This window comes from Vigna unguiculata, chromosome 6, assembly GCF_037176805.1.
Source record: "Vigna unguiculata cultivar grain cowpea cultivar isolate G323 ecotype 2 chromosome 6, ASM3717680v1, whole genome shotgun sequence".
Lineage (NCBI taxonomy): Eukaryota > Viridiplantae > Streptophyta > Magnoliopsida > Fabales > Fabaceae > Vigna > Vigna unguiculata.
Genome location: NC_140797.1, coordinates 13971206 through 13981310, shown reverse-complemented (window position 1 = coordinate 13981310; position 10105 = coordinate 13971206).

Sequence of the window (10105 nt, the reverse complement as noted above, 5' to 3'; positions counted from 1 at the left end):
ACACCTAATGCAAAAGATAGAAAATCAGGACTAAGCCTAAACCAGTGATGCACATGATGGATAGCCTTGGACATCATCAAAACCATCTTCACTTGAGTTGATCATGCTCTCCCTTTCAACACATGATTTCATTATTTATACACTAAATTACATGGAATTAATTTTCCAATTAGATAAATCTAACATTAAATTAATTAAGTATTATCTGGTATTTATCCATTTATAGATCTAATGATCCTAAAGTTACGTAATTTTTATACATCATTAAAGTTTTATTGTCTAAAGTTTGATTGTTTTATATATAAATGTTTGTCAATAATAATTTCCTTATATTTTTTATTCTTAATCAATATATTTTTTGTTCACTTTTGTTTATTGATGTTCTCTCTTTAATTGCGATTATAGAGGAAAAAGCTCAATTGTGAGATCTAGTTTTTACTATTCGTAATACACTGGTATGTATTAGTTCTTTAATACAATAGATTATCGGTGTGGAATGAGTTTACACTTGAAATTAAATTGATTTGAACATTGAGTAAGTATTTCAAATCCAGTTAAAAATTATTATCTTTTGTGTATTGTTACTTTTGTTTTTTTACTTTTACCACTTCGTCTTTCTTTTTGTTTTATTTTTCCTTATTGTTGTTGTTTTTAATATCATTTAAAGTGGTTGAGAATGATGTACATGAAACTGAGTCTTTTGTTTTGTTGGTTTTTCACCGTAAAGTACCGACCAAAAAAGAAGAATTGTGTTGTTGTAAGGCCCACTTACTTTACTACCTTTATTTTAAAGGACTGCCCCAAATAAGTTGGGCCTAGGGCTGGCCTATAAGGAACCAAAGCCCCTAAACTAGTTGAAACACTTTCATTCTTCTCACTTTTAGAAAAATAGTCTTTTTTCTCTTAGAACAGTAACGTTCCTCTACTAGGGTTTGGGGTTCATCCAAGTTCAACTGTGTTCAACCCATTTCTTTCACTCACGTAAGTTCCTTCCGATGCATACTCTTCTCTTTTAGTTTAATCTTCGTGCTTGCCTTTAAGGTTCCTCGTAATAATCTCGTGCTTCCTTTGTATTGAGATTTTCAGCTCTTAAATATGCTCTTGGAGTTGTCTTGCTCATTCGCTTAAGGGTCGGGGTCGTTTTGACTAGCTCTTTCCAGGTAAGGGAAGCTAGGGTTTATGTTTTTTTAAAGTTATTTTTCCGATTTTTGGTCTGTTGTATGGTTGTGATGCTTGAATGAGGTTGTTGGTCGAATAAAAATGTATGGTGTGCAAGTATGCTTGATTGATGTACCGCTACTCTTTTTCTACAATGCACACTTTTCGTAAAGTGAAGATTTCTACTACGTTAACCGTTGGATTGAGCTGAAATTGTAAAAACTGATCCTTAACACATAATTCTTGACTTTGACTGGTCGGATCTTTAATCGGAGCTCTGTAGTGAAGGCAGTTTTCATCGCAAGATAACGGAATTTGTGTTGTTGACAACACTGCACCCTTTTCGTAACATGAAAGTTACTACTTCGTTAACCGTTGGATCGAGCTGATATTTTAACAGCTGATCCTTAACACAGATTTTGACTTTGACCGGTCCGATCTTGAATCAGAGCTCTATAGTGAGAGAAGTTTTTATAGCAAGATCGTTATAGTTTAGTTGTTTCTTTAATCTTGAATGGTTATTACTGACTTGAATCTAATTTTTATATTAAAAGCATGTGATAAATGTTATGCATGAGTGCTGTGATTCATGGATTGTGGATGATGGGTTTGGTATGAACTTGGCATGTGATTTAAATGAGATGGTTGGTATCAAGGAGACATGGTATTGATATGAAATACAAATATATATTCACTATTTAGGAAGGATGAGTTGGTATGGATTCAACATTTTGTTATGAATTAAAATGGGTTGTAAAGGTTGGCGGTCCACCACGGCATAGCTAGATGACTTGGTGGGGAGTTTTGTGAAAAAATGAAATTCGTGATTTTTGAGATGTGAGAGTTGGAAAGGCCTACAAATGTACCCAAATGAATACCATGAAAGTCTTGGTGCACGAAAGTTTTGAGTTCGGTGGGTTTTGCACATGGCCAAGCTTGGCGGTGCACCACGGCATAACTAGATGGCTTGGTGGGGAGTTTTGTGAAAAAATGAAATTCGTGATTTTTGAGATGTGAGGGTTGGAAAGGCCTCCAAATGCCCCCAAATGAATACCATGAAAGTCTTGGTGCACGAAAGTTTTGAGTTCGGTAGGTTTTGCACATGGCCAAGTTGGTCGGTGCACCACGGCATAGCTAGATGGCTTGGTGGGGAGTTTTGTGAAAAATTGAAATTCGTGGGTTTTGAGATGTGAAAGTTGGATTGGCCTCCAAATGTGCCCAAATGAATACCATGAAAGTCTTGGTGCACGAAAGTTTTAAGTTCGGAGGGTTTTGCACATGGCCAAGGTTGGCGGTGCACCACGGCATAGCTAGATGGCTTGGTGGGGAGTTTTGTGACTTGGCCAAGTCGGTCGGTGCACCGCGACTAGATAGCTTGGTGCCAAAATTTGTGAAATTTAAGACCTTGGCGAAACTGAATGAAATTTTGTGGGGAAATTTTGATAAATATTACTGCTATATTTAATATTTTATTTAATGTTCACGAATAAAAGTTAGAAAACAATTAAATGATAAAATAATTATATTTTAATATTCTTAAAATTTAAAATATAATTAAATATAAAAAGTTTAAATTAATAGAAAAACTTACAAAAAATGGTGTTAAACGTCTAAAATTTCCTTCACATGAATTTAGACAGTTCCTTCACATGAATCAAAATTTCATTATTTAAAACTAACCATAAAATAAACATAATCACATAAAGAGTCGTTCTGATATATATCTTATATAATGTGTACTTCAGAACTATTGTAGGATAATCATGTTGTTGTCTAACCTATACAAAACGATAGGTATAAATTGTGATTGAAGAACCTGATCCAAGCTAACAAAATTAAATGATAACTTTCTTTCCTAGATATGTCTATAAAAAGTAGATATACAATTCAATTAAAATGGGAGAAAAGCACTAGATAAGTGGTTTTGAAGCCAGTCATGGATTGCAAAAGGAAGAGCATAATGGGAACAAGATTGTGAGGGTCAAGCTTATCATTAGTCATTGGTGAGTTGTCATTACCACCATCAAGCCATCATTGTATAGCCTCAGCTTCATAAGTAAAACCATCTACAAGTTCTAGCGGTTAAAACCCGTCACAAATGACATTTCTGACGGTTTAAATAACCGTCAGAATTACGAATGTCAAAAATAGATTGTGACAAAAATATTCTATCTGCTGGTATTGTCAGAAGAAAAAAAAATAGCGGTTAAAAATCGCCACAAAATGTAGTCTAATTTATTTATATTTCATCATATTTTGACGGTTAAAAACTGTCACAAAATACATCATATTTTGACGGTTTTGAAGCCAGTCATGGATTGCAGAACAAAGAGCATAATTGGGAACAAGATTGTGAGGGTCAAGCTTATCATTAGTAATTGGTGAGTTGTCATTACTACCATTAAGCCATCCTTGTATAGCCTCAGCTTCATAAGTAAAACCATCTACAACTACATGTGGATCTCGTATGACTTCCAACAAAGTGGGAACACATGTAGGGAGAATTTTCTTAGATATCACTCCACCGATTGGAAACTATATTGCAAGAGAAGAAAACAAAGGTAGAGAGAACTATATTGACAATAACAACAAATAAAATTATGCATCTTATGCTTCGCTATTCAACTACAGTATGCAAACAATTAAACGCTTGCCTTCTCATGCTTCAGGGCTAAAGGTGATCAACTTTGAGTTTGGGTCACTTGGAGACCACTGTATAGGCCCTCAACTCAATAAAATAAGGAGATCCCTAAACTATCATTGTCCTAGAAAATACCAGAACAATCCTACACACAGTGCTTGAGATTTTAGATGATTACATCAGATCCCCAAGTGTCAGCTGCAAGTTGAATCATCAACCTCCTTGCAAGCTCTTTGACCATGTTGTTAGTGTACTTCTGTCCAAGAGCACATTTACAAATGATGTTGTCGGATAGTTCAAGAAGCAACTCACATAGATTCACAGAAAATGCATCTCCCAAGCTTGCTTCGCCTATCTTTTTTACCATATGAAATTAACATTATCTATCTCACCCAAATGGTGGTGCACTCTATTAGAAAACTCAAAATCAGATTTTCTTTTTCACTGTTTCAATTTAATTTTTCTTCAAGCTATGCATAAATAAACATTAATTATAAAGTAAATGCAGCTGTTATAAATTCTGAAATAAGTAAAAAAAAAATAGCTCCATGTTACTTGTCATAGCACAGTATCAACCAAAATTTGCTTATTAAGAAATTCTAGGTTAATCGAAGCTTTACCTTCTAGTTTTTAAAATAGCAAACTAATAATGACACAAAATATAAGGGGAAAAAGTATGTGATGGTTAACCTTTTTGCTATTTCAAACCAAGAAATCCCCGCAGTAATTTTCCACCATCGTCTGAGAAAAAGTGAAAAATAAGAATTGAGAATGCACAACGAAAAGAAATGATAACGCCTGCTAGAGGGAAATGAAAAAGCCCTTGAAAGAGAAAACCTGAGAGGAGAGGAGAAGACGAGACAAGTCACGGATATTTGATTTACAAAGTTTCCAATTCTCTGTTTTGAAACTTTAACAACTCTAAAAGCATATAAGTTTAAAATAATTTAAATTTTGTGACGGTTAAAACAATAACATAAATAAAAATATTTGTAGCGGTTTATTAAAACGCTAAAAAAAACACTAATAAAAAATAAATTTTTTGTAGTGTCTATTCTTCTTCTCTCTAGGTAGGTTACAAATTACTTGTTCTTCATCTAACCAAACCTTCTCTCTTCTCTTAAAAGAACGAGAAGAAAACCTACTCTCTCGTCTTTCGTCTATTTTAGAGATGTATCGTTATTATTGTAAATAAGAATCCTATTCTCTGATTTTGGATTTACAAGAAACCCTAACCATGCCTCCTTATTATTATCAATACGAATGCAGTAACATGTGGCAACTTTTTGTTTTATTCATTATTCTTTTATATATTTTATGTTAAGTGTTCAATTTTAAATTTAAGATTTCATTTTTCATATTATTTTATTTTCATTCTTTTTCTTTTTTATATTATAATATTTTAGGCGTGTAGGGAAAGTTTATGAACAATTATCTTTTATTTTAAAATTCTTTTCTCGAAATATAAACTCTTTCTCAGACTAGGGGTAGACAAAAAATCTAATTTTCTTGATCCAATCCACTTTTGCTTTGATCCAATCCATTTAAAATCCATTTTATTAAAAATCCAATCCATTTAAAATTCATTTAATGGATCTGGATTTCAATCTAATTTAAATCTTATATATTTTATGGATTGGATATCCATTCTATAAATCAAGATTTTCAAATATGGATAATCCAAAAAATCCAATCCCAATTTTCAGTTTAAATTTTTAGTTGGGTTAAGGTAAAGGTTGAGATGGACTAGGCTAAATGTAGACTCAAATGGGCCTTGGTCGATGACTTGTACGGACCGAGCAAGCCCGACGAGCATAAAAGGTGGGATGGGCCTAAAGATATGAACGGGCTAGGAGGGCCTGACAAACCGGACGAGTCGATCAGGTCCAACGACCCAGAAAATTCAAAAGAGCCAAATGACCGAATGGGCCCAACGACCAGGAAAATTTGAGTGAGCTTGATGACCCGAACGGGCTAGTGGGCCCGATGACCGGAACGGGCCAAGCGAGCCCGATGACTCGAACGGGTCAAGCGGGCAATAAGATCCGAACGGGCCAGACGAGCCTGAAAACCCAAACGGGCCAGGCGGGCCCGAAGACCTGAAAGGGCCAAGCGGGCCCGAAGACCTAAACGGGTCAGGCGGGCCCAAAGACCCGAACTGGCCAAGCAGGCCGAAGATCTGAACGGGTCAGGCAGACTCGAAGACCTGAACGAGCCAGGCGGGCCCGAAGACCCGAACTGGCCAAGCATGCCCGAAGATCCAAATGGGTCAAGCGGGCCCGAAGACCCAAACGGGCCAAGCGGACCAGGTGACCAAAACCAGTCAGGCAAACCTAATGACCAAAATAGGTCAGGTGGGCCCGAAGACCCGAACGTGCCAAATGGGCCCAAAGAACTGAACGGGCCAAATGGGGTCGAAGAACAAAATGGGCTAGGTGGGCTTGATGACCCGAACGAGCACGCCGGGCCCGATTACCCAAACGAGCACAACAGGCCCGAAGACTCAGATGGACTAGGATGGAAGTGGAAAGAACCAAATGGATTATGAATTTTGAACTTGATTCAAATATTAGGACTGGATTTAAATCTTGATCCAAAGATATGGATCTGGATTTTAAAAAAATCCAAACTAGTTTTGCCAAAGAAATGGATTTGGGTTGAAAATCTAATCCAATTATTTAGATCTAAACTTTATGTGGATTTGATCATTAAAAATCTAATCCATACTCACCCCTATCTCAGACTAAAACAATGGTGATATCGCTGTCGTTAGGCGATCAAATTACCACTACTTTAGCAACTTCAGTATTGCCAGTTTGTAGTGAAGAAAATAGTTAGGGTTAAGATAACCCTGAATCGTCTCACAACGAATACGGAATTGATCTCAAATATTTGATTCTCAAAAATGCAATTTAAAACTAGCAACTATAAAAATAGGGGGTTTTGATATGCAAAGAAAATGACACGGAAGATTGTAAACACAGTAATAGTAAATAGGTCAATTCCACTGCTTTTTCTAAATAAGATTCTTCATTGGTTATCTAGAGATTATTGTTAAATTAATTATTGTTGTTGATTTACAAATAAATCAATGTAAAGACTCAATTCATTTGTTGGCATCCTCACTTTTAATCAAAGTACAATCTCAATTAAAAGTGAGAATTGTTTAGATTGTCCATAGTAAATTTAATCAAAGTACAGTCTCAATTAATTTTACTATGCCTAATCATGTCTATTCCTTTGTTTCTTTACCAAATAGAAAACTTAATTAATCAAAGTAAAGTCTTGACTAATTTTAGTTAAAGTAATTACCTCTAATCAAATTAAAGTCTCAATTATTGGCAAAAACTTATTTAATCAAATGAAAGTTTCTAAACAAAATCAAAGTAAAGTCTCAATTTAATTTAAAAACCTTTTAACTCATATGATTAGCATGCATGTAGATTTAAAATCATTATTTTCTATTCAATTAAGAAGCAAAGGACATAGATAAACAAAAACCACAAGAATAATCAAAATAACAAAACATATAAATTCATCTAACCTCAGAATCCATTTAAGAAATTACAGTGGAATCAACCCTTAAAGCTTAGCCCTCCATGGCTTTGATGGAATACATGATAATATGATGAAAAGAAAATAAAAGAAAGAATGAGAGATGTGGTGGAGATGGTATCTGCCAAAACCAGAGAGTTCTAACTGTCTAAGCTGTGAGCTGTAAATTGTCAGTCCCCTCTTCTGCTCCCTTAAGTCTCTTTATATAGGCTTCCACTGGACTTTGGGCTTTATCTGTCAGTTGCTAAAATCTTTTATTTTTATTTAATTAATTAGCAACTTAATTCCTGTCCAATTTCCAATTCTGCCCCTCTCATTTAAGCATTTTTACAAAATTGACCAGAATTTGACCAGAGTTTGACCAGTTTGACCAGAGTTGACCAGTTGACCAAATTTGACCAATTTGACTGTGCAATCAGAGGCTGACATGTGGCGCAGAGTGCACTTTCCAGAATTAGGGTTTCACTCTCACACTCTTCTCCCTCCCTCGTGACGGCGGCTGCTCCGTTTTCCGGCGTGGTGGCGCGGCGCGGTGGTGGTGTGGAAGCTGCTGCCAGTGGCCGTGAATCTGAAGGTGGTTGCCGTGGTTGCTTTGAACAGGTGCAGCGGTGACGGAACAACCTTCGCGGAGGTCGTGCAGGAGATGGTGGTGTTCTGGTTCACTCTCGGTCGCTGCCATGGCTGACGCGCTGTGGCTGATGATGGTTGTGCGTCGCTGCAGGTGCGGAGAAGGTTGTGCGCGAGGAAGAAGAACCCGCTGGTGCGCGACGCGTTGCAGAGGTTCGTGGTTGCCGGCGGTGGTGCAGGTTGGATGCGTGGTGCTGCGGGAACTCGCGGTGGTCGGAAATGGAGTGATGGTGATGCAGTGGTGGCCGGCGAGGTGAGGAGGTGCGGCTGCCGTGGAGGGTGGAAGGAGAGGAGAAAATTAGGGTTAGGGTTTTGGAAGATGAAGATGATGACGTGGCAGGATCTGATTGGTTAATTTGGTGAGGGTAGGATTATGACACGTGGCTTGTTCTGGTTGGCTAATTTTAAGAGGTGGGGATTGCCACATGGCATAATCTGGTTGAGTGGAGTTTAAGTGGTAGGAGGGGTGCAACTTAGTGAAAACTGGGGGTGCAGAACAGGTTTTTGTGGTCCACTTGAGGGAGGAGTGTGCAAATAAAATCTGGAGGTGCATTTAGCTCCTGATTTATTCTTTTTCAGAATTTCTTGATTTTGGACTTATTTTGTAACTTTGAATATTTCAAAATCACACTATTAATTGACCAAAAATAAATTCCAGCTGCATTAACAAACATTAAAATATCCAATAATATTTTATGCAACTAAAATCAATTTTTACGCCACTTTTACCAAACTTACTCAATAAATCCAATAATCACAAATCCTAATTAAATCAATCTTTAAGCACAGAAAATTCAATTAAATCCCCAAATTTAAATATTAAATGAGGGCAAAAATTTAAATATTAAATGAGGGCAAAAATTTAAATATTAAATGAGGGCAAAAATCTAATCCATACTCACCCCTATCTCAGACTAAAACAATGGATACGATATCAATCAAGAACACAAATAAAAAAAAAAACTAACTAACAAATACTATAGAATATAAAAAAATTATCATCATGTACATGTACAAACATTTGGAATTAAAACAACCATTTTAAATTTAAAAAAAAATAAAACATTAATTATACATAATTGGTACAATTAAGATTGACATAACTTTTTGGACACCTTAATTTTGAGTACAATATAACGAAAAAATGTTATCTTTAAGTTTCATTTAACTCCTAAAAATATAAAAAATAATGCTTAAACCATACGAAAAAATAGAAATAAAACCTAATTGACTGCTCCAATTTAAATTACATATATGATTATTTATTTACATATTTGATTCAAATGTTACTCATCTCCAAAATGATTTTTTTAATACACAGTATAATATTATTAAAATTATCTTTTGAATGAAATATATTTATTTTAGTTCTTTTTATATACCAATTTTCAACTCCTTTTCAACAAAATGTATTACAAAAGTATTAAAATCACATTGATTTTCTTGAAAACTAATGAGTTAATATATGAAAAGAAAATTTTTAAATATTTTAAATATTAATTACAATAATTAACACAAAAATAAAGAGGAAATGTAAATAATTACCTTTTAAAGAGAAAAATTGTAAAAATTATAGTTCATTGAGTAATAATTTAAAAAATATATTTATAATAAAAATATTATTGAATTATAAAATTATACAATTATATAAATTCTTTCAAAGGGCAAGTAAATTTTTTATTAGTGAGTTGTTAAAATAAAATAAAATCTTTAATTAAGAATTAAGAAGGATCAAGAGAAAAATTCTCCCTTATAATTGCTGTTATTATAATTATTTTTTACCTAACACTCCTAAAATCTTAAATTTTAACGTCAAATTTAGTGGCGATTTGAACCATCACTATTTGTTTTTCGTCAATTAAATAATTGACACGGAATTTGACGTCACAAAGCATCATAACGTTTGGTAATTATAACCGCCAACAAAAATATTAAAGTCGATTTTAACCACCGTTAAGTAAATTTTAAAAAAGGTATATTTAATACTTAGCGCAGTTGTAATCGTTAGTAAATTCAAAAATTTTAAAAATTTAGCATGGTTGTAACCAAGTGAATTTTACAAAAATTATATTTAATACTTGGTGGTTAAAATAATTATATTTAATACCTTAGCTACAGTTAAAG